Source organism: Portunus trituberculatus, chromosome 41 (assembly GCF_017591435.1).
Source record: "Portunus trituberculatus isolate SZX2019 chromosome 41, ASM1759143v1, whole genome shotgun sequence".
In the NCBI taxonomy this organism is placed as follows: domain Eukaryota; kingdom Metazoa; phylum Arthropoda; class Malacostraca; order Decapoda; family Portunidae; genus Portunus; species Portunus trituberculatus.
In genome coordinates, this window is record NC_059295.1 from 4875495 (window position 1) to 4900494 (window position 25000).

General features: G+C 43.3%; 1 protein-coding gene and 1 non-coding gene across 3 annotated transcripts in view; both read right to left on the bottom strand.

Moving 5' to 3' along the window:
* LOC123516413 (zinc finger protein 704-like) overlaps positions 1-25000 on the bottom strand; it is a 165681-nt gene that overhangs the window by 19798 nt on the left and 120883 nt on the right. The gene's annotated exons all lie outside the window — the stretch shown is intronic.
* Trnav-uac lies at positions 14249-14320 on the bottom strand. The gene has a single exon. It is a non-coding gene; the product is annotated as a tRNA-Val (tRNA).

A 25000-nucleotide genomic window follows, 5' to 3' on the forward strand; every position in this document is an offset into this window, starting at 1 on the left:
TTTCCTTTTTTTTTTAATTTTTTAAATTTTTTTTTAGTTCGTGTGGGCTGGTAATGATCAATATCTAAATTTAATAATAGCCAATACTTCATAGAAACAATAACATCACCACTTACACCAACAGTTCACATTTAACAACAACAATACTAACGACCATATCAACAACAAAAAACAATAATGATCTCTATTTAGTGATAACCAATGCTTAATGACCAACAACTGTACAACAAGCATCCACAATAAAGATAATACCCATGATGATGCATTGTATTGTTTTAAATTACTTTTTGGGATGTTTCCCCGTCAAAAAAATAATAAATACAATAAATAAATAAATAAATAATGAAAAGTAAAATAAAAAAAAGAATAGAAAATAAATAAATGAAGATCATATATTGTTCGTGAGGATTGAAAACATTACCAGAGAAGCAACAATGCGTTTTTACTACACAAACTCTGCTCACTCAGCCCTGAATGGCACCAATCGCGATCTGTGTAGTTTTCATTGTTCGCCAGCTGATTTAATTCACAAGTTGGTCCTGCCTATCGCGCCGAACTGTCGCTCTTGTGGAAGCCCCATTAAAAAAAAATATATAGTGATATTCATGCCTACATACCTCATAATATAAACGTTTGGTTATTTATCTATGTGTCTGATTGAAAATGACAAAAATATGCAAATATATGTTCCTAATGGTGCAAAGTAGGGATGTACCAATGTCCACTGTTTGATCTGCTGCAGTCTCTGACGAGACAGCCAGGCGTTACCCTACGGAACGAGCTCAAAGCTCATTATTTCCGATCTTGGGATAGGTCTGAGACCAGGCACACACCACACACCGGGACAACAAGGTCACAACTCCTCGATTTACATCCCGTACCTACTCACTGCTAGGTGAACAGGGGCTACACGTGAAAGGAGACACACCCAAATATCTCCACCCGGCCGGGGAATCGAACCCCGGTCATCTGGCTTGTGAAGCCAGCGCTCTAACCACTGAGCTACCGGGCCGTGTAATGTCCCATCAAAATATTTTTTTGCAAGTCTAATAGTACATATATACGTTATCACAAAATTGTCAGAGTTTCTGCTTAGGATAATGCTCCACTCAAAAAAGCGTAGAGCAAATATCACGGAGTAGCATTTATAGAAAAAAAAAAAAAAAAAAAAAAAAAAAAAAAAAAAATTCGGAGTCTGTGCCGAAATAACCTGGCCAACATTACCGAAACCGAATTTTCCTGACTGAATCACAACAAGCGAACTTGGTATGCCTTTTGATCTCAGAAAGTTTCTGATATGGCACTGTCCATTTTCTAAGTTCATCCTCACTAATATCCATAGTGAAGTCGTTGTGTAGCGAGTGTGCCGATGTCTCTTAACACGCTAGATTTGTTTACGTTTCGATAGAACAATCTCGGTGCATGTTAGACAATGTAATCTATACTGTTAATTTCCTAAGACTATTAATTGTTGTGATTTTCTTTATGAATATAATTCATATTAATTTCTATGGAAAGAAAAAGGCATTAAAACTACGCTTTACCTATTAATGATCTTTTCTATTTTTTGTCCCAGAAATAGAGATGGTAAAGAGGAGCGCTCTACATATATATAAAATATTTCCACTTTTTTAGTTTATATGCCACGAGTACATTCTTAGAAAGATTATAACTATTTTATTAAACCATTTAATATTTACAAAACGTGCAGAAAAGTACGTCCCAGTTGACCAACTTGCTGTGAAATCATTAATTCATCTGACGGTTGAAGGCACCTACGTAGCAGATCGCGATCGGTCCCATTAAGTTGCCATTATCTCGCTCGACGAAAACCCTGTGAATCCGGAACGGAGTAAAAGGTTAAGTATATTCGAACCTAAATTGTGTCCCAAGGAAAATGCAGATATAAAAAAGAAGAGGATTAATGCTACGTGAAACAAAGGATTAGTGCACTGCGTAGAATGACGGCAAACATGGAGAGGTAATTTCGGGAGGCTGGCTGACTTGGGGAAAAGAACGCGGCGCAGATGGCAAAGGCTAGTGAATACGCGCGCGCGCGCGCGCGCGCGCGCGTGTGTGTGTGTGTGTGTGTGTGTGGGGGGGGTGCCTGATGGCTGAAGTGATGTGTAGGAGTGGTCTGGCATGCAGTGACAAGTCGTATGGTAAAGTGAGGCAATATGGTGATACTCAACTTACAACACTTTGGTGCCTAAAAGTTGAAAGACGCTGAATGAATCAGTAAAAAAAAAAAAAAAAAAAAATATATATATATATATATATATATATATATATATATATATATATTTGCTCAATCCACAAAATATTTCATTAACGCGTCTAGACCAATGATAAAACAAATTGTATGTCAAGGATGAGTCTCATTAACAATGTGCCTACAAATTGAAATGCGTACATTAATTGAATAAGTCTAAATTTGTCAAGAAAATTAGGTGCAGCAAGACAGCCATGTTGAGGTTAACCAATGTAACTATCTTTCCTTTGAAATTATCCCTCTTTGACATCGTGAGTCGTCGCAAATCCCTCCCACCTCAAGCCAAGTGCAAGTTTAAGTTCACATTTAATGTATTACATAAAATACAACTGTGTGTGTGTGTGTGTGTGTGTGTGTGTGTGTGTGTGTGTGTGTGTGTGACATTTTTAAGTCTTCCTAATGGACTTGCTCACATCTTGCTTTTTTTTTTATTAATATTTCAAGTTCTTCACTAGCTTAAGTACAGAAGATTGACGTATGTCTAGCTACCCAACATTGCAAACACTGAATAGTTACAACACGTCGAGTGTCATCATCCTTGCCGATCACAAGACTATTGAAATAGTACTTGAAGCGAGCTCTCCGATGTGAGGTAAACCTCCAATACCTTATACCACAATAAAAATTATTTCAAAATTATATTCATGATCTGCAAGCTAAGCTCAGGGACTTTAGTTGCTTTCACAAGAACTTAAATATATACTTCAACCTAGCCTGGTGATTCCCCTCAAGCTGGCAACACTGTAACCTTGAGGCGTACACCCTATGATCTCATGAGGCTAAATTTAGTTCATACAATAAGCATTACGTATAAATATGATCTTAAATCTTCAAGTGTTTAATAGCTATCCAAATGCAAATCCATAGTACATTATATGTCTGCTTTACAATTTTATGCATGTAAAGCAACATTTGCTTAGATAATTGGATGACACACACACACACACACACACACACACACACACACACACACACACACACACACACACAGTTGACTTCATAAGAAAAAAAAAAAAGTGTGTTGAGCACTTGAAGTAAGATGGCTCCTCCAAGGATTCAGTGTCAAAAAACAAACAAACAAACCATAAATAAATACAAATAATGATTTCTTGAATAATTTTACTCATGACTATGCTACTGCATGAAATATAATGGTTTTGAAATTGTAAATTAAATTAAAAGAGTAATTATGGAATAAGTGTATATAATTCTGAGAGAGAGAGAGAGAGAGAGAGAGAGAGAGAGAGAGAGAGAGAGAGAGAGAGAGAGAGAGTCATTGTCAACAATCGACACACGACAGAGGGCGCTAGAGACAACATCGTAGTAGTACCGGCACGTGAGACTCATGCCAAGATCCAACCTCACCGGCCATCAAGGACAAACAGCGGCCAACAAGCTCGGCGCGTGGCATGCTACCTTGATGTGAGTGTTCAAACGGGGGAAGGCATGGTGAGCAAGGGGTCGTGAATGTCAGGATGGGGATATAGGGGGGTGTGACGTCAAGATGTGAATGTCAAGACGAATAACGGGCGTGGATAGCATGTAGAATATGTAGGGCGTGGCGGGATGGATGCGCAATGAGGGCCTAGCTTGCATGGTGCACGTGTCTGTTGATGTAAACATCGACACCATCCACTGTCCTTGAACGCCCGGCCGGCAAGAGTCGGCCGCACGTGTTGGGGAAGGAGGGGACGGAAAACACTCTCCTCGATCCCCCTGATAACCAAAACAGAAACGCTTTGATAACGAGACACATTCTTAACAGTGTGTGTGTGTGTGTGTGTGTGTGTGTGTGTGTGTGTGTGTGTGTGTAATTATCTACGTAGTTGTATTTTACAGGGTTCGAGTGGGGCTCCTGGTGACCTGTCTTCAAATTTATTTTTATTTAACTTTTCCTTAAATTTATGCACACTTTCTGCTCTTACAATCTCTTCACTCAAGCCGTTCCAGATGCCCACCGTCCTATGTGGAAAACTAAACTGTTTAATATTCCCAAACTGACCTTTCATGATCTTACGGTGTCCTCTTTTTAGTCTATATCCATCTTGTCTATCTATCTTTTCCATACTTCGTTATTAGATCTCCTCCCTCCCGTCTATCTTTCAAAGTTGGTAGATTAATTTCCTTTAGTTTTTCTTCATAGGAAAGGTCCTTTATTTTTGGCACCATCTTTGTAGCTGTCTTTTGGATTCTTTCTAGTTTCCTGTGTGTGTGTGTGTGTGTGTGTGTGTGTGTGTGTGTGTGTGTGTGTGTGTGTGTGTGTGTGTGTGTGTGTAATTTACCTCGGTCGCCTGCTGGTCACCCAGCCAGTCTTCCCCATTACGGAGCGAGCTCAGAGCTCATAGACCGATCTTCGGGTAGGACTGAGACCACATCAACACACATCACACACCGGGAAAGCGAGGCCACAACCCCTCGAGTTACATCCCGTACCTATTTACTGCTAGGTGAACAGGGGCCACACATTAAGAGGTTTTCCCATTTGCATCGCCGCTTACCGGGACTCGAACCCGGCCCTCTCGATTGTGAGTCGAGCGTGCTAACCACTACACTACGCGGTGTGTAATTCACTGTTTGATCTGCTGCAGTCTCTGACGAGACAGCCAGACGTTATCCTACAGAACGAGCTCAGAGCTCATTGTTTCCGATCTTCGGATAGGCCTGAGACCAGGCACACACCACACACCGGGACAACAAGGTCACAACTCCTCGATTTACATCCCGTACCTACTCACTGCTAGGTGAACAGGGGCTTCACGTGAAAGGAGACACACCCAAATATCTCCACCCGGCCGGGGAATCGAACCCCGGTCCTCTGGCTTGTGAAGCCAGAGGACCGGGGTGTGTGTGTGTGTGTGTTTGTGTTTGTGTACTTTTTAAATGTCTTACTGAAATACATCAGAAAAAAAAAACAAGATAAACAGTGAGAAGACTAATACTTTAACATCAAGCCTGGTACTGTATGTGTGTGTTACGTTTGGAGGAGACGGGAAAGCATGCATTGTCTTCTGTGCTACTAGTGTTGCCAGGAAGAGGTATGACGGGACGACGGTGGAGATCGCAGGGATGACATACAGTTAGTCACTTCGTCTTGGGACACTTCCATCCCTTAATAAGGTGGGTATTCAAACATGGATGTTGAATGAAACAACACACACACACACACACACACACACACACACACGGCCCGGTAGCTCAGTGGTTAGAGCGCTGGCTTCACAAGCCAGAGGACCGGGGTTCGATTCCCCGGCCGGGAGGAGATATTTGGGTGTGTCTCCTTTCACGTGTAGCCCCTGTTCACCTAGCAGTGAGTAGGTACGGGATGTAAATCGAGGAGTTGTGACCTTGTTGTCCCGGTGTGTGGTGTGTGCCTGGTCTCAGGCCTATCCGAAGATCGGAAATAATGAGCTCTGAGCTCGTTCCGTAGGGTAACGTCTGGCTGTCTCGTCAGAGCCTGCAGCAGATCAAACAGTGAATTACACACACACTTTTTATGAATGTATGTTAGTATATATAAGTTTATATGTATAAGTAGGATAATATGTAAAAGTTTCGGGTATATAGGTGCCATTCAAATAAACCGAAATATTATTATATTACACAAATTTTTAAAGTCGTTACCGGTCATCCCCGTATCTCTTACATTTCCAAAAAAAGTAACACTAGGATGCGGAAGCAACAATACCAACAAGGAAGGTAACACACACACACACACACACACACACACACACACACACACACACACACACACACACACACACACACACACACACACACACACACACACACACACACACAGCGCTTCTGTCACATTACAGTGTGATTAAATCATCTGTCAAGGTCTCTCTCTCTCTCTCTCTCTCTCTCTCTCTCTCTCTCTCTCTCTCGTCGCTTAACCCACCAACACCTCTCCACATTCCCTCTCTCTTTTGACGAGTAGGGCCTCACACTACGCAGTAGTTTATTTTTACATTTCCTTTTGGACCCAAGTCAATTCGGCAATTCAGTGAGTCAACTTATCCCTTCGTGTTACGAGTTTGATACTTGTATCTAGTACAGTGGTTCTTAACCTTTTCCAGTGCCCGTACCCCTTGAAATCTCTGAAAAAATTTTCGTACCCGCTCGAATATAAATACTATACAAACATATGAAAAGGATTAGTGATAAAAACCTTGCTGATAAATTATTAGATTTTTTAATTACTGAACAGAGGCACTTTTTTTTTAAATTTCAAATGAAAAGTGTAAAAATATATGTTTTGCTTTCTCAAGGTAAATATACGGTACCATTGCACTGGCTACCATGTTTCGTACCCCTTGGGGTACAGGTACCCCAGGTTAAGAACCATTGATCGAGTGGTATTTATTTACACAGAGAGCAAGGCAACTATATCTGGTGATGAATTCTTTCAGGAAAGCTTTGAATTTACAGGTTAAAAGAACCATGCTTAAGTAGCTATAATAGTGTGAGTGTGTGTCTGGGTGGGGTGGGTCTTCGGAGAACTATCATCTTCCCCAGCTTATGTTAGTGATGATCTAATGTAACGCAGGCGTGCACGTACTAAACTTACAGTTTTATGAATTAATTTCAACACACACACACACACACCGCGTAGTGTAGTGGTTAGCACGCTCGACTCACAATCGGGAGGGCCGGGTTCGAGTCCCGGTAAGCGGCGAGGCAAATGGGCAAGCCTCTTAATGTGTGGCCCCTGTTCACCTAGCAGTAAATAAGTAAGGGTTGTGACTCGAGGGGTTGTGGCCTCGCTTTCCCGGTGTGTTGTGTGTTGATGTGGTCTCAGTCCTACCCGAAGATCGGTCTATGAGCTCTGAGCTCGCTCCGTAAGGCTTGATTCACACCATACTGCCAGGCATCTGCCAGGAACGTGCCATGCCTGGGACAGTCCAGTATTGTTCAATGTATTCCTATGCAAGCATTCACACTAGTCCTGCCAGGCACGTGCCCTGCCAGTCCCGTCCCGTCCCTGATCTCGGCAAAGATATCTGGACGGGACGGGACTGGCAGGGCACGTGCCTGGCAGGGTAGTGTGAACTAGCAACGGTCCCGGTTCAGTCGCGTCCCAGACGTCATACATACAGCTAGCTTTTCCCTTGGAGTGATTGCCTCTCTGTAAGGTGTATTTTCTCTTTTTAGTTCATGGTGAATTTTTGCCAGAATTTCTTCAAACGTTCCAATACTCATCCTAAAATAATTGAAGAATTTACTTTCATCATCAATTAGTCGTGGATATAACGTGTGAATTCTCCTTCACTTTTTCTGCTCTCCAGAATTGGATGAACCCACATTTGTCTTTTTTGTTTGTTTCTTTCTTTTTCTTCATCGTCTAAAGCAACCGCAATAGCTATTAAATCGGAGGTAGAAAAATCACACATCCTTCACCAGCAGTTACTTGAGAGGAACTGATGCGAGCACGGCAGGTGCCAGGCCGAACATGTGAACACACAAGGCAGGGCACGTTCCGTGCCTGGCACGTTCCTGGCAGATGCCTGGCAGTATGGTGTGAATCAAGCCTAATGGGGAAGACTGGCTGGGTGACCAGCAGGCGACCGAGGTGAATTACACACACAATGTACACTCTACAGCAGCCTTATCCGTCCATGTGTGGAGTAAGTTTCACATGTACCAGGGGATTCTACTCGTACAATTCTTTTAGACAGGGTGAAATAAAAATTTTTCGTCCTATCAATTCCTCTTCCTCATCGCCGAAATGATGCATCTCTTGCTATAATCTGTTGCAATTTTCATGCTAACTGCATGGTTCCCTCCTTAAGCGCTTTTGCAGCACAAGACCGCTATGCTTTCCAGTTTTCTACGAGTAATGTAAGAGTTAATCAGTATTCACAATCATTCATCCATTTCTCTGGTAAACTCTGAAACTCCACACCTGCTTTTATACTTGTAATTTCACTTTCATAAGACCTGAACTCATTCAAGAGGGAAATTTCAAGGAACTTATCTCGTACTTTATACTAACGCTTTCGAACCTGCACGGGAACCGGCACCTCAGTGGGCTTTTTATTTTTTTTATATTTTTTTATTATAACTTATGCTGTCCTTGGCCTGTTCCCCTCCTATATGAACACACACACACACACACACACACACACCTTGTTGTCCCGGTGTGTGGTGTGTGCCTGGTCTCAGGCCTATCCGAAGATCGGAAATAATGAGCTCTGAGCTCGTTCCGTAGGGTAACGTCTGGCTGTCTCGTCAGAGACTGCAGCAGATCAAACAGTGAATCACACACACCGCGTAGTGTAGTGGTTAGCACGCTCGACTCACATTCGAGAGGGCCGGGTTCGAGTCCCGGGAGCGGCGAGGCAAATGGGCAAGCCCCTTAATGTGTGGCCCCTGTTCACCTAATAGGTACGGGATGTAACTCGAGGGGTTGTGGCCTCGCTTTCCCGGTGTGTGGAGTGTGTTGTGGTCTCAGTCCTATCCGAAGTTCGGTCTATGAGCTCTGAGCTCGCTCCGTAATGGGGAAGACTGGCAGACGACCGAGATGAATTACACACACACACACACACACACACACGTATTCCTTTCCATGAGCGTGCGCCAAACAAAATTAAGGAAAGATTACTGATAAGAGGTAAAAAAACAAATGGATGAGGTAGAAGATTAGTAGGAGAAACACGAGAGAGGCAGAGGGCGAGAAAATGGGCGGAGGAGACCTCTCCGATGCCTAGCGGCAAGTGGGTCACTAGCAACGCCGCGCGAGCAACATCACCCCACACAGCCTGACCCACCTCTCACGCAACCTGGTTGTGGCTGGCGCCGACCTATTTCTGTAGTAATACGCCGAGGGCACTAGCCGCCAATGGCTACTGACCTGTATGTATGCAAAGTATCCTGTAGGTTGACAACATTCATAGACTGATATTTCCCAATGTAAAGCAGCCAATGACTTAATTGAAGATTGATTGAATGTGTAGTGAGTGAACTCTGGCCTCGCTTGGTGGGGAGGAGACTTCTTTGCAATGGCGGTACGATATAGGTAAACATTTTGAGGGATGGTGAAGGTGACCCTCGTTCTGTGGGGTGCGGTTAGGAGTAACGAAAGTGTGGTGGTCATGTTTGGAGGCCATGTCACAAGAGAGAGAGAGAGAGAGAGAGAGAGAGAGAGAGAGAGAGAGAGAGAGAGAGAGAGAGAGAGAGAGAGAGAGAGAGAGAGAGAGAGAGAGAGAGAATGGTGCATACATTAGCAATGCTTTATAATAGGTAAGATAATTATTACCGTTTCGGTAAACACACCGGAAAACTACAATGATAATGATGAGTTCTTATACTATTCTAGTGACACCTCGGCCTATTTATATTTATATGAAACAGACGATTGGAATTTGCGAGATTCTTCGGATAATACAGTGAAGCGAGGTTCAGAAGCATGAAATAACTGTGGAGGGTCTAGCGCAGTTGCTTGAGGAGAACGACGTAGATCTTGGGAAAGAAACCTCTGATTCAACTGGAATTCCCTTAATGGTGCTGATGACGATACGCAAGACGGGGTTCCAGCACTGGTTTCCTGGACGAGTTCCGTACAATTACTAACCCTCAATTTAATATATATATATATATATATATATATATATATATATATATATATATATATATATATATATATATATATATATATATATATACACACACACACACACACACACACACACACACACACACACACACACACACGAATAGTGGTAGCAGTAGCAACACCGATAAAGCAGCAGTGACGGTACCACTAGTATTTGTACAACAACTAGAACTAATGCCACAGCCAGAACGGAAAATGATAACTAAGTCTGTAAATATGGTAAGTAGAGAATCTCCAGTGACAATTTAATACACTGACATCATTACTTGAGCTCGTGGGATGTGAATTACCACATATTATTATTCAGTAGTGAGTAGAGAGACAGGCTGCCTGTATAGTGTCGTCCATTTCACAAATACTTAAGTGATGTAAGATAATTGCGTGCTGCTATTAGTGTTACGTGTGTGTGTGTGTGTGTGTGTGTGTGTGTGTGTGTGTGTGTGTGTGTGTGTGTGTGTGTGTGTGTGTGTGTGTGTGTGTAACGCTGACCAGAAGCTCGCATCCGTCCTTCCATCAGCATTGACAAGAGAGCCACGCTTTGTCCTTGAAAGCTAGGACCACAGTAGGCAGTATAGTGACATCGGTAATAGCAAAAAGAGCAACATGAACCATGAGCTGGCAAGCACTATCTCCATCGCTGGCATCCGAGCGAGGCAGTCAACACTCGAGGCCTTGTTAGCGATATGGTCTGCTGCGTGGGTGGAATCGTAGTAGTAGTGCATGTGCTTTTCACCACCTCTTCCTCATGTACAAATATCCATTCACGTATGCAAGGCGTGCACGTAAGCTTCCCGAGTGGTATTCATGTGTATGTGCACCGCAGGGTCAAAACTGGTAATTAGTATAGTTAGCAGATGAACGTTGACCCTTACCTCAGACCGGCGTACGTTAAGATGCAAGTTCGCAGTGGAGGGAAAAGTGCGCGTCGAGCTGACTACATCACCCAAACGGGTAATCGTGTTTTCACTGTTTGATCTGCTGCAGTCTCTGACGAGACAGCCAGACGTTACCCTACGGAACGAGCTCAGAGCTCATTATTTCCGATCTTCGGATAGGCCTGAGACCAGGCACACACCACACACCGGGACAATAAGGTCACAACTCCTCGATTTACATCCCGTACCTACTCACTGCTAGGTGAACAGGGGCTACACGTGAAAGGAGACACACCCAAATATCTCCACCCGGCCGGGGAATCGAACCCCGGTCCTCTGGCTTGTGAAGCCAGCGCTCTAATCACTGAGTTACCGGGTGTGTGTGTGTGTGTGTGTGTGTGTGTGTGTGTGTAGCTTCACACAACAGCTTTAATGCTTAACCTGCTACAGGCCAACTGGTAAAAGACCTAGGAGCGTCGTGCATCTTGCATACCACGACCTTCAACGACCTCGTTACCATCATCACGATCTCCACCACCGCGTAAACTGCTCTCCCACGCACAATAATACCAATACACGAAGCTAGAAATAAAGTTAATCTACCAACAGTCTCCTTTAAATGAGGTTTGCAAGGAATGTTTACATATACATCTGGCTGTTGAACGAGTTAATGCGTACCACATGACCTCACTGAGGTTTGTGCTCCTTGAATACCCAGTGAAGGTGACGGGAGCCGGAAGTTTGTGACTTAGTATTTACGATGAACTGGTATAGAAATTAAAAGGACTAGTACCAAGTGTAAGTTCATCTAGTGACGTAGAAACGAAAACGCACATAAAATACCTAACGGTTCCTTAATAAAAACCTTTCTACACATGAAAACATTACTTTCAAATGGACAAGACTTGTGCGTCTCTAGCTGGAGAGAGCTGGTCGGGGGAAGGATGTGGGTTTGAAGCTATAGAGAGAAGGGAAAAGTGTGACGTAAGGCCACTCAGGGGTGAGAAAGTAATGAAAGTTGTGACCTACATGAAGCTGGTGTAGCGAATATCACATGAAAGGGGAATACATTGGGGTACCTGTGACATCAGGCCATGTGAGGGGGTGAAGAGGAACTCTCTAATATTGAATGGAGATAAAAAAAAAAAAAAAAAAGTAAAGCAGGAATGAAAAACTTTATTGCCGTAAATATTGAGTCATAACAATAAGGTGTAGAAGCAGGATCTCCATGGAGTATTATTGAGTAAACAACGTCCCAGATGGCATCCGGACCATCACCAGCAGGAACATACCTCAAATTGGCCAGACTAAACACTTCCGGATCACAGGCAAACATACAAGCAACACCCAAAGAGCCAAAAGCACGAGTCAAGCTTTATCACCGCATCACTCAGGTCGCTTGCGTCATATTTACAGTCCTGTGAAAGAAAAAAAAAAAACATCCACAAGGACATCATCTTCACACAGTAATAATTGGCCAAGCACCAGCACCACCACCACCATCAACCTCAATTAAACGTGCACAATTTGCCTCGCCGCTTCGAAAACTGAGAACTCTCGTCATCATTATTTTCTCTCTCTCTCTCTCTCTCTCTCTCTCTCTCTCTCTCAAGTTGCGTTGCGGATATACACTTTATGTAATGTACATTAGTAACGCAGTTCGCATTGACCCAACATAGGCTGCCGAGTTCTTGTCCAACAATCGACTGGAAAGATAACTGAGCCCGTTGGATGTCGTCTCAAAGACATGTAGCATTCAGCCAACAAACGTGTGTAAAGGCAGCCTGAGTGGCAAATGAGAGAGGTGGTCTAGAGTGTCTGTGAACAAGACACAACCTTGAAGCGGACGAGTTTACAGCTATTTTCTTTTCATTAATGGCCATCTTATTTTTTGTTCTCACCTTCTTATCTGCAAGAGAGAGAGAGAGAGAGAGAGAGAGAGAGAGAGAGAGAGAGAGAGAGAGAGCACTTTTGGTTCATTTCCTCCGTCATGACGTAGCGAGGCGTGCTATAAACCTACTAACCTAACCCAACACAGTCCCTTTCCTTCCACCACCACTCATCCTCATTTCCATCTGTAAAACTCTCTCTCTCTCTCTCTCTCTCTCTCTCTCTCTCTCTCTCTCTCTCTCTCTCTCTCTCGTGACATTTAATAACCTTTGGTTGGGTGTTTTTCGTATTCTTCCCCCCCTCTCTCTCTAAGACCTTTTAACACATTTCGATTCTTATAATGTCTGCCAAGCAACACACACACACACACACACACACACACACACACACACACACACACACACACCCCGACAACAACAGCAACAACAAAAACATTAACAACAACAATGACCAAGGGAATGTATGGGGATGAATGTATGAATTCTGCAAGAGGAATAGTGATTGGAATTGAAGACAAGAAAATGAAGACTGAAAATATGTCCATCGTGGAGAGAAGGGAAGGAAAGAAACTCGGGTGGGGAGGAAAAGAGTCAAAGGGAAAAAAATGAAAGGAAAGTAGAAAGCGAAATAAAAGAAATGAAAGGGAGAGATAGAAAGGAAAATGAACAATGGTTAAGAATGTAAACAAAAGAAGGAAAGGGAAAGGGATGATATGGGAAAGAAAGGAAGAAAGATGAGAAGAAAGGTAGATGCAAGAAAAGAGAAGAAAGCCGGATGTAAAGGAAGGAAGAAAAGGAGGAAGTGATGGCAGTATTGCAAGGTACAGCAGTAAAAGCAACACCTGGTGGACACAACAGGAGAGCAAATAAACCAAGCAAACACCTGCGAATCAACAGGTAAATGTCCACAACATTCCCTTTCCTCTTGCCTCGCTCTGTTCACCACCATGCCATGGAGCTTTGTACCCCAGCCCAAGCTTCATCCTGATTATTATGTAAGAAACATTCATTATTTCTTTCCATTGTTTCCTTTCTGCCTTCTTTTCCTCCTTTTCCTTTCCTTTCCCTAATGCTAGAATCGCCCATCTTGATGACATGACATTTGCTGCCATCTGGAGTGAGGAAAGACATTGCTCAGTGAAAGACTGGGTAAGGAAGAGAAAGAGAAAGGAGCAGGAGATGGTATTGGTGGTTCAGTTTAGCTAACTATTTCCTGGTCCTTACCAATGAGAGAGTGATGTGGGCCAGGAAAGGGAGGGAATATAATTTGTATGGTGCCCTAAGCCACTCTTTGTAGTGAATGGTTTGTGTGTGTGTGTGTGTGTGTGTGTGTGTGTGTGTGTGTGTGTGTGTGTGTGTGTGTGTGTGTGTGTGTGTGTGTGTGTAATTCACCTCGGTCACCTGCTCGTCAACCAGCCAGTCTTCCCCATTACGGAGCGAGATCAGACCTCATAGATCGATTTTCGGGTAGGACTGAGACCACATCAACACACAACACACACCGGGAAAGCGAGGCCACAACCCCTCGAGTTACATCACTTACCTATTTACTGCTAAGTGAACAGGTGCCACACATTAAGAGGCTTGCCCATTTGCCTCGCCGCGCCGGGATTCGAACCCGGGCCTCTCGATTGTAAGTCGAGCGTGCTAACCACTACACTACGCGGTGTGTGTGTGTGTGTGTGTGTGTGTGTGTGTGTGTGTGTGTGTGTGTGTGTGTGTGTGTGTGTGTGTGTGTGTGTGTGTGTGTGTGTGTGTGTATTTACCTAGTTGTAGTTTTACAGGGCCTGGGCTTTATGCTCGTGTGGCCCCGTCTCCATATCTACACTTATCCAATTTTTCTTTAAAACTATGTACACTCTTTGCTGACACCATTTCCTCACTCAAACTGTTCCAAGTCTCAACACATCTTTGCGGAAACTAAATTTTTAACATCTCTCAGACATCTTCCTTCCTCAGTTTCTTACTATGCGATCTTGTGCTTCTAATGTCATATTCTTCTCTCAGGATCAGTTTCTCATTATCCACTTCATCCATTCCGTTAATCAATTTATAAACTTGTATCAGATCCCTCTCTCTCTCTCTGTTCCAAGGTTGGTAGATCCATAGCCTTTAGTCTCTCCTCATATGTCATCCCTTTAAATTCTGGAACCATTCTTGTAGCCATTTTTTGTAGTCTCTCTAATTTTCTTATGTGTTTCTTTTTATGGGGGTCCACACAACTCCTGCATATTCCAATCTAGGTCTTATTTTAGTACTTATCAATTTCTTCATCATTTCTTTGTCCATATAGTGAAATGCTAATCCAATATTCCTTAGCAAATTATATGTCTCTCTGAAAATTCTATCAATATGGCTTACCGGTTGATTATTTTCTTCCATTGTCACTCCCAAGTCCTTTTCCTTTTTTACTTTTTCTAGTTCTACTCCATCTCCCATCTTATAGATTCCCACTGGTCGTCTTTCACTTTTTCCCATTTCCATGACATGGCTTTTGTCCACATTGAATTCCATCTCCCATTTTTTGCTCCATTTCCAGATCTTGTTTAAGTCTTCCTGTAGTATTTCACAATCCTCTTTTGTTTAATGACTCTGCACAGTTTCGCATCGTCCGCAAACAGATTTATGTAGCTGTTCACTCCCTCTGGCATGTCATTTATATATACGAGAAAAAGTATTGGTGCCAATACTGACCCCTGTGGCACTCCGCTGTCTACTGTTCTCCACTTGGACTTCATATCTTTAACTATCGTCCTTATTTCTCTCCCCCTTAAGTAATTCTTCATCCATCTCAATGTGCTTCCTTTTAAGCCACCCTTCTCCTCTAACTTCCATAGTAATCTTTCATGTGGCACTTTATCAAAAGCCTTTTTTAGATCTAAATAAATACAGTCAATCCATCCTCTCTCTCTTGTACTTTATCAACTATTCTAGAGTAGAAACTCAATAAATTTGTTACACATGACCGACCTTTTCTAAAACCAAATTGGCTATTTGATAATATTTTGTTGTCTTCAAGAAACTCGATCCATTGCTTCTTTATTACTTTTTCACACATCTTGCATATTACACTAGTTAGTGATACCGGTCTGTAATTTAAAGGTTCTTCCTTCCTTCCGCTCTTATATATGGGAACCACCTCAGCTCTTTTCCACTCCACTGGCACTGTTCCATTTTCTATTGAGCATTTTATGATGTTGTATATTGGACTTGCTAGTTCTTCCCTACATTCTTTCAGTATTCTGCCTGAGACTTCATCCGGTCCCATTGCCTTTTCCTCATCCAATTCCGTCATCAACTTTTTATTTCAAGCTTGGTTACTTTAATCTCTTTCATATAGACAGTCTCTCTATTACCCTGTGGTCTTTCAAATTTGGATTCCTTAGTAAAGACCTCATGAAATTTACTATTTAACAGTTCTGCCATACTTTTGGGTCTTCCACCATTCCGTTCTCTCCTTTTAACCTTTCTATTGTTTCTTTTTGTCTTATTTTTCCATTTATGAATCTGTAGAACAATTTTGGTTGTTCCTTACATTTTTCGACAATGTCCTTTTCATAGTTCTTTTCTTCTTCCTTTCTCACCTTAGCATATTCATTTCTTGCTGTTTTGAAGTTTTCCTTATTTTCTGGATTTCTGTTTCTTCTCCACCTTTTCCATGCTCCATCTCGTTTCTCCTTTGCCCTAGCACATCTTGCATTAAACCAATCTTTCTTTCCTTCTTCTTTAGGTCTATATTTCGGACATATTCCTGACCCCAGTTTTGTATATTTCCAAAAATAAGTTATATTTCTCTTGAACCGTTAATGAGTTTTCCATCTCCTCCCAGTTTACGTTTTAAAATAGTTCTTGAGATTCTCAATATCAGCCTTTCTGTAATTTAATCGGTCTCCTTTGTATGATTCATCTCTATCTTCCTTTCCTTCTTCTATATCCATTTCTAATATTACATGGTCACTCTTTCCCAATGGGCACTTGTATCTTATATCATCGTTAATTGGTATATCCCTTGTAAAACTAGGTCTAATCTTGCCGGCTCATCGTTTCCTCTGAATCTTGTGTTTTCCTTTACTCTTTGGACCATCAAATTATCTATCATTAGGTTCAGGAATCTATCTCCCAGGCATCTTCCCCCATACCACTTTCATAATTTTCCCAGTCTACCTCCTTACAGTTGAAATCTCCTACCAATATCACTTTTCTCCTTTCCTTAATGATTCTTGTAAGACTCCTTATTGTGTCATCTATCATGTCTCTATATTCTTGGTTAGTCCATGAGTTTGTTTTTGGTGGCACATATGTTCCAATGATTGTTAACTCCTTTTTATTAATATGCATCTTAACATACAGTATTTCTGATTTTCCTTCCCCAAACTCCACTTGATTTACCACTATCTCCTTCCTTAACATCATCATGACTCCTCCTCCTTTACCCACTCTGTCTCTCCTCCATATATTATACCTTTTATCTATGTCTATTTTTATTGCCTCATTTAACTTTGTTTCCACCAGGCATACAATATCTGGTTCTTCTTTCTTTATGTAATCTCTTAATTCTAATTTACTAGATAAAATCCCATCTATGTTTGTATACATCATTTTTAATCTCTTGTTCTTATCATTTTTAGTTAAACTTGCTCCATTTTTTTCTCTTCTCTTTTATATACCATTTCCTTATCCTGTCTCCTATAATTCTCCAAAAATGCCTTCTTCTCCTCCTCTGACCTTTCATTATTTTTTCTCTTGCTTCTGCCACCAGTTCATTGTGTCTCTTCCTTTCCTCCTCGTTTCTATTTTTCTTTATATATATATATATATATATATATATATATATATATATATATATATATATATATATATATATATATATATATATCTTTGCAACCTTCTGTTTATCTGAGTTTTGTTTTTCTATGTAGTACTTCTTCTGCTGCTGCTTGTGATTTTAGTAATATCTTAATTGGTCTCACTGTTCCTTCTTGATATGGTCCCATTCTATGGATTTCTTCTACTTCCTCTTTTAAGTTCTGTCTATCCTGTGTGTGTGTGTGTGTGTGTGTGTGTGTGTGTGTGTGTGTGTGTGTGTGTGTGTGTGTGTGTGTGTGTGTGTGTGTGTGTGTGTGTGTGTGAAGTCAATAAAGATACTACAAGTACTAAGGTTTTTTTTTTTAAACGAGTATCATGTGATTAACTCAAAACTAACAAAGAACAAGAACATTAAAGATATCTGCAGACTGGGAAGCGACCGTAACGGTCGCTTCTCAGTTTGCAAATGATACTGTTTACAGCATTGGAGTGAATACATAAAAAAAAGTTTTTTTAGAAAGCTTCTTCACTTAATGTCTTCGAATTTTTTCTATTTTTGGATGACGTGTTTCAATCTCTAGGAAGCACTCAGCATGAAGCCTTGTAAGCTGTAAACACAGTCAGCATGACCCAAGGACGCGCCACCGCCTTGCCTTGGTGGAGGCTATTGCTAGTCGGCGCTCCACCACCAACACCCAGCGCCGTGGACTATCACCAACAGGAACACGTAAGACAACACAGCGTCTTGGTTTGGTTGTTTCGTATTAATCTCACTTCCTGCTGCCTAACCTCGTGTCGTCTTGCTCTCTTCCTCTTTCTACTTTCTATTCTCCTTAACTCCCTCTTCTCTGCTTCACACCTCCCACCTTAGCTGTTGTGTGCAGATGGCAACCTTGAGGCGTCTGCGTCGTTGGTATAAAGACATCCTGGCCTCCTCTTGTATGCTGCTTCCTCGCTCTCTTACTACAGCCCCGCTTTGTAAACCTTAATATACGCTTTTAAAGATTGCTTCAATTTACTTATTTGCTCCCCTTAACTTAATTTCCATTCACTTTTGCTTTAACCACTCTAAGCCACACCCACCACTCGCTTTTCACCGCCAACCCCCACCCCGACCCTGGTATTCAGCAGCGCGTCGAAGGTGGAGCCAGAGAAAGAGGAAGGTATGGTGCAATGCCGTTACCTCAGAGGAAAGTGAAGACGGTGAAAGTGGTGTCTCGCATTACTTTCTCTTCCAGCTGGCAGTGTTTCTTGATGTTCGTCACGACCTCGGACGCTGGGCACTTCATCTAACACGTCCTGACACACTGACCCCAAACCAGCTCGACGTAGGGACAAGCTGGGATCATGATATCTGCACTGGTGTCCGCATCTCACTTTCCCCTCATTCTTTTGCTTCTCGTTACTCATCAATTTATTTAGTGCTTTCAAGCTTACGAACTTAAAAAAAAAAAAAAAGATTAATAGAGACTGAGGATCTTTTAACTCCTAAAAAACTCTTAGTTGGTGCCATAACTTCAAAGATTTGGCTACATCAAAGTAATTTCCTCCCAACGCTACACAGAAAAGAAAAAAAAAAAAAAATCAATTTACATGAAGACCTCAGCGAATGCTAATTCCACAACTTTGCCAATGCGACCTAGATGGTTAAAGAAAGCCCCACCTGGCGTTGGTAATACCACGATTCTATATCAGAGTAAATTCCATCACAACTATACCCGATACCTTTCCTTAATCTCTATCATCTGGCCTCGGAATTCTGACGTCTTAGCACTTTTACTACCACGACAAGTAGCCGGTGGATGCTGGCCGGCCGGCTGACACCCACTGACTACTACTCGAAGCGGAGCGAGGCGCCCCGTCTCGTTCTTTCCCCCATCCTGACCTATCTCTACACTGCGTCGGATGGTTTAGAGATTCGGCGCTTTTTCACCTATAACCTAGAATTCTGTCCACCAAATATTAATATACTTTCGTCTCATGCCTGGAAAGTCTTTCCTCGCATGACTTTAGCCTCCGTTCATCTGCAACTCAAGCCCATTCCTTCTCCATATGACTTGACTAAAGAGCTTCATCTTGCAAGGTTTAAGAATGTAACGGTGCATTGTTTCCAAAATCACCTCACGGTTAAGACATAGGTGGGTTTTCAACCCACTACGAGGCTTTCATAATGTAATCAGATCCCACAAATCGGAGGTGCCTCTGGCGTTTTGCCTCTGCCAGTTGGGGGAACCAGAGGAGGTATTATGCTGATTTTCCCTGGAATGATTACTGTTTCTGTGTAAGAGACCTATCTCTGTGTGCTGAATGTATAACAGAGATGATAGTGTCTCGCATGGAAGCATATATTCCTCATCCTTTTTTCTCAACCTAAGCCTTCTCAATCTTGGTTTAACAGTCTGTTCTCGTGCTATATATGATAGAGAGGTTGCTCACAAAAGGTATTAGAGCCTTCCATCTCCTGAATCTCATGCACTTTATATTTCTTCCCGGAATCATGTTCAACTTGCCAAACACTCCTTCATAAATAAAAAAAATGTCTAAATCTTTCAAAATCAAACTTCCCTCGAGACTTCTGGCATCTGACCAAAAACATCTCCAATAACTTTACTTCTCATTTTTCCCTCCTTTATTTCATCCTGATGGCACCACTGCCAACTAATCTGTCACTACAGCTAAACTCTTCTCTCAAGCCCTTGCTAACAACTCTACCTTGGATGATTCTGGGCTTGTCCCTCCCTCTCCTCCTCCCTATGACTATTTCATGCCTTCAATCAAAGTTGTTCGTAATGATGTTTTCCATGCCTTCTCTGACCTAAACCCTCGGAAGGCTTATGGACTTGATGGGATCCTTCCTATCGTTCTCAAAAACTGTGCTTCTGTGCTTCCATTTTGCCAGGCCAAACTGTATCAACTCTGTCCAACGCCTTCTACCTTTCCTTCTAGCTGGAAGTTTGCCTACATTCAGCCTGTTCCTAAAAAGGGTGAGCGTTCCCTCAAACTACCACCCTATAGCTTTAATCTCTTGCTTGTCTAAAGTTTTTTTTTTTTTATAATTTATCCTCAATAGGAAAATTCTCAAGCATCTGTCACTTCACAATCTTCTATCTGATCGCTAGTATGGCTTCCGCTCTACTGGTTATCTTCTGGCTTTACTTACTGACTCTTGGTCGTCCTCTTCTAAAGATTTCGATGAAACTTTTGCTTGCTGTTGCGTTGGCACATCAAAAGCTTGTGATAGAGTCTAGCACAAAGCTTTGATTTCAAAACTGCCCTCCTACAGATTCTATCCTTCTCTCTGCAACTTTATCTCAAGTTTCCTTTCCGACCGTTCTGTTGCTGCTGTGGTAGACGGCTACGGTTCTCCTACATCCTACAGTGGTGTTCCTCAGGGTTCTGTCCCGTTACCCACTCTCTTTGTATTGTTCATTAATGATCTTCTTAACCAAACTTCTTGCCCTATCCACTCCTACGCTGATGATGATACCACCATACACTTTTCCACATCTTTTCAGAGATGACCAACCCTTCATGAAGTCAACAGATCACGCAGGGACGCCACAGAACGCCTGACTTCTGATCTTTCTAAGACTTCTGATTGGGACAGGGGAAACTTTATTGTGTTGAATGCCTCAAAAAAATCAATTCCTCCATCTATCAACTCGACACAACCTTCTAGACAACTGTTCCTCTCTTCTTCAATGGCATTCAGCTGTCCCCTTCTTCTATAATGAATATCCTCGGTCTGTCCTTTACTCATAAGCTGAACTGGAAACTTCACATTTCATCTCTTGCTACAACAGCTTCTATGAAGTTGGGCGTTCTGAGGCGTCTCCGCCAGTTTTTCTCACTCCTCCAACTGCTAATTCTGTACAAGGGCTTTATCTGTCCTTGTATGGAGTACTCTTGCATTTTTTTTTTTTATACCATGTGGGCTTTTCACGGGAATTTCTGGGCTAAAGGGGATACTTTTTGTGGTACCTCCTATCTCAAAGCCCACCCGCTAGGAAACCATTGCCCCGAGTGAGGAAGCCCAACCTACACTCGGACCGTGGACAGGATTCGAACCCGTGCGCTTGGAGACCCCTCGGACCCCAAAACACGCATGGTTCCACTGTACCACGGGGTTTGGGGGAGGTTCCACTCACAGTTTCATTACATAAGATGGAATCAAAAGCTTTTCGTCTCATAAACTAACTGCCTGCCTTCAGCCTCTTTCTCACCGCCGGAATGTATGCATGCATCTCTTGCTATCTTCTCCCGCTATTTTCATGCTAACTGCATGCCTCCCTCCCCTCCTCCTGAGGCCTCGCTGCACAAAATTATTTTTCTTGTCACCCCTATTCTGTCCAATTCTCTAATGCAAGAGTTAACCAGTATTCTCAATCACTCACACCTTTCTCTGGTAAACTGTGAACACCCTACCTGTCACTGTATTCCCATCTTCCTACGACTTGAGTTCTTTCAAGAGTGAGGTTTCAAGACATTTGTATCTTTATTTTGGTTAAACCTTTAACCTGCAAGGGGACTGAGAGAGAGAGAGAGAGAGAGAGAGAGAGAGAGAGAGAGAGAGAGAGAGAGAGAGAGAGAGAGAGAGAGAGAGAGAGAGAGAGGAAGAAAAAAAAAAAATAGCTGAGGACACAAACGACCTTCTTTTGCCACCTTTCGTGAGCACCGCATATTCTTCACGCCCCATGAAGACAATCTGAGGTTTCATCAGCTGCGTGACTTTTCGGGCGAGTTGCTACATTCACTCCTCGTTGCTACTCGTGACGTCACAACAGAGGCCTCTGTGACGTCACTGAGCTGTTTTCTCCGTCAGCCGTGACCCACATAGTGCTGATGACGTTGAGTCCATCAAGTGAGTGAACAAACGGAACGGGAAGAAGGGATGTGAAGGTAGCCTCAGGAGTGCTTTGTCACGCCACCACCACCTTTCCCCTTCCTTACAATCACTAAAGGCCCATCCCTACTCTCTCACCAAACCTTTAGTTTACCTCACTTCAACACTCCCTAACCACACTCCTACCTCACAATACTTGATCCCATGTGTTACGAGATAAAACTGCAAGCTTTAAATACATAGGGAGAGAGAGAGAGAGAGAGAGAGAGAGAGAGAGAGAGAGAGAGAGAGAGAGAGAGAGAGAGAGAGAGAGAGAGAGAGTATTATCTAGAAGTATAACCTAGCCTTAAGATAATACGTACCCATGTCGTTCCACTTCTTTCCACACCATCACTTTTGTATACGTACGTTACGTACAACCTGCACATCGGCAGGGACACACACACACACACACATCCGGTAGCTCAGTGGTTAGAGCGCTGGCTTCACAAGCCAGAGGACCGGGGTTTGATTCCCCGGCTGGGTGGATATTTGGGTGTCTCCTTTCACGTGTAGCCCCTGTTCACCTAGCAGTGAGTAGGTACGGGATGTAAATCGAGGAGTTGTGACCTTGTTGTCCTGGTGTGTGGTGTGTGCCTGGGCTCAGGCCTATCCGAAGATCGGAAATAATGAGCTCTGAGCTCGTTCCGTAGGGTAACGTCTGGCTGTCTCGTCAGAGACTGCAGCAGATCAAACAGTGAAACGCACGCACACACACACCGCGTAGTGTAGTGGTTAGCACGCTCGACTCACACTCGAGAGGGTCCAGGTTCGAGTCCCGGAGGCGGCGAAGCAAATGGGCAAGCCTCTTAATGTGTAGCCCCTGTTCACCTAGCAGTAAATAGGTACGGGATGTAACTCGAGGGGTTATGGCCTCGCTTTCCCGGTGTGTGGAGTGTGTTGTGGTCTCGGTCCTACCCGAAGATCGGTCTATGAGCTCTGAGCTCGCTCCGTAATGGGGAAGACTGGCTGGGTGACCAGCAGACGACCGAGGTGAATTACACACACACACACACGCACGCACACACACACACACACACACACACACACACACACACACACACACACACACACGCCCGGTAGCTCAGTGGTTAGAGCGCTGGCTTCACAAGCCAGAGGACCGGGGTTCGATTCCCCGGCCGGGTGGAGATATGTGGGTGTGTCTCCTTTCACGTGTAGCCCCTGTTCACCTAGCAGTGAGTAGGTACGGAATGTAAATCGAGGAGTTGTGACCTTGTTGTCCCGGTGTGTGGTGTGTGCTTGGTCTCAGGCCTATCCGAAGATCGGAAATAATGAGCTCTGAGCTCGTTCCGTAGGGTAACGTCTGGCTGTCTCGTCAGTGACCGCAGCAGATCAAACAGTGAAACACACACACACACACACACCGCGTAGTGTAGTGGTTAGCAAATTCGGCTCACAACCGAGAGGAGCCCAGTTCGAGTCCCGGGCTCAGCAAGGCAAATAGGCGAGCCTCTTAATGTGTGTAGCCCTATTCACCTAGCAGTAAATAAGGACTGGATGTAACTCGAGGAGTTGTCGCCTGGCTGTCTCGGTGTGTGGTGTGTGATTGTGGTCTCAGTCCTACCCGAAGATCAGTCAGTATGAGCTCTGAGCTCTTTCCATGGGGGAGAGGTTGGCTGGTAACCAGAAGGCAATCGTGGTGAATAACACGTACACACACACACACAAAAAAAAAAAAAAAAAAAAAAATTGTGCGTCTTTCACGATAAAGTGTATGTTTTCTCAATCTCATTAAGCCACACCTGCCCCCGTCCCCTACAACCGGCCTCCCTCCCACACCTTCCATTCATCCACGATGCCCTTGGAATTTAAAGTCCAGCAACCCTGACACACCTTGGAGGCCTTGACGTCACTGGGCCTTAAAAGACCTTCAGCGCTCCCCACCCCTCCAGAGCGGGCTGGGCGGTACTTCCTGGTTAAAAAGTAGGTTCACAAGGAAGGCACCACCAGTAACACCTGCACGGGCCTTCATGCTCCACAATTCCTATCCCATCCCCCAAAAAGCGCCCGAGGCAGCGGAGGTGACAGCTGGGCGTGGGTGTGCTCCCACTGTTGACCTAATTCGCGTGCGCCATCCTTTGCTACCTCCCACGGCAGTGCCGCGCTACCTTCACTGTGGGTGAAAGTAACGCAGCTTCCGTGAGGCCCAAGGGGAAGGCAGGATCACGCCATTCGGAAACAGTGCGGCAGTCGCCTGGGTGTACTATTACTATGCATGCAGACACTGGTGCATTACAACAGCGGTGTGGTGTTCCTCACTGGAATACGGTCTAAATTCCTACATGGCAACACAGCTTCCCTGCCCTTGATAATTTCGATGCAAGACCCTAAGGCCTAAACCATTAAATTATGAATCAAAGAACAAGAACTCCAAAAGGAAAGGCAGAAACATCCTAATTTCAATTTTTCTTAGAGAGAGAGAGAGAGAGAGAGAGAGAGAGAGAGAGAGAGAGAGAGAGAGAGAGAGAGAAAGTGTAGCAACCCACTGGCCAGACACGTCACCATCAGCTAAAAGGTGACATGGGTGGTTGCCAATCTACAACCTGTAGCTAAGTCTCCTGCATACCTAGTTTTATGACCTTTAACACAATGATGGTATTTCCGTTACTATTTCTCCTTTTATGAAAACACTATACACTA